General features: G+C 31.2%; 1 long non-coding RNA gene across 2 annotated transcripts in view; it reads left to right on the plus strand.

Annotated features, from left to right (window-relative positions):
- The window catches only part of LOC111700343 (uncharacterized), a 1,862-nt gene extending 896 nt beyond the window's left edge, over positions 1-966 (plus strand). The window contains exons 2-3 of one of the 2 annotated variants that reach the window (XR_002764969.1): positions 365-465; positions 929-966. This is a non-coding gene — a long non-coding RNA (uncharacterized LOC111700343). The remainder of the gene's footprint in view (positions 1-364; positions 466-928) is intronic. The other variant, XR_002764970.1, reaches the window with a different exon arrangement.

Below are 966 nucleotides of genomic sequence, written 5' to 3' on the forward strand. Positions count from 1 at the left end.
AACCGATTGTACGGATTTTTTTTTAAATGTACGGATTTTTTCAAAAAAAATGTACGGATTGTACAGTTTTTTTCCCGAAAATTGTACGGATTGTATACGGATTTATTTTCGAAAATTGTACGGATTGTACGGATTTTTTCTGAAAATGTACGGATTTTTATACGGATTTTTTCAAAAAAGTTTTGGCCACCCTGAATTAATCATTATTTAGGGGAGAGAGTACGAACTTCCATCCTTCGATGTATGAATTGATCAATAACGTAATCAATTAATCATTATAATACGAGGAGAATACCAACCTCCATTTTTTAATGTTGGATGGAAGAATAAATAAATAAAATCAATCAATAAATCATTTTATTAGGAATGAGAGTACCAACTTCCATTCTTCGATGGAAGAAATGATCAATAAATCAATCCGAGATTATTCCTCCTCTGACTCTTCATCTGATCCAGACGAAAAAGGTTATTCAATCAATCAATCAATTAGTCAATAAATTAATGAAAAATAAATTAGCTTAATCATAACACTAGAATTTATCTTGTAAAAATAAGATACATTAATTTTAAGGCAACATTAGACCTCACTTTGAGGGGTGGATAGTAGGACTCCTTGACAGCACAATTTGATTGGACTTCTTACTCACAATTAAAGATTTTAATTTGAATACTACCTGAAATACTCCATGCAAACACCTTATACTAGACCAGGGGGGGGGGAGGTATTTTTCAAAGGAGGTTTAAATGAATTTTAAAAATATACTCCCATGCATTTCCTTTAAATTGGGATTTTTGTAAATATAAATGATATCAGTCATCAGCACTAAGGTATGTTCAATGCCAAGAAGGACATAGTTTGTTCAAATTGAAGAAAACTTCAATGAATTTCCATTATTTAAAGAAAAAAGTTATTTATTGATTGATTGAGATCTAGGTGACATACCTGCTCTGCCTCGGGTTCAAAGC

This window comes from Eurytemora carolleeae, unplaced genomic scaffold, assembly GCF_000591075.1.
Source record: "Eurytemora carolleeae unplaced genomic scaffold, Eaff_2.0 scaffold311, whole genome shotgun sequence".
Taxonomy (NCBI): domain Eukaryota; kingdom Metazoa; phylum Arthropoda; class Copepoda; order Calanoida; family Temoridae; genus Eurytemora; species Eurytemora carolleeae.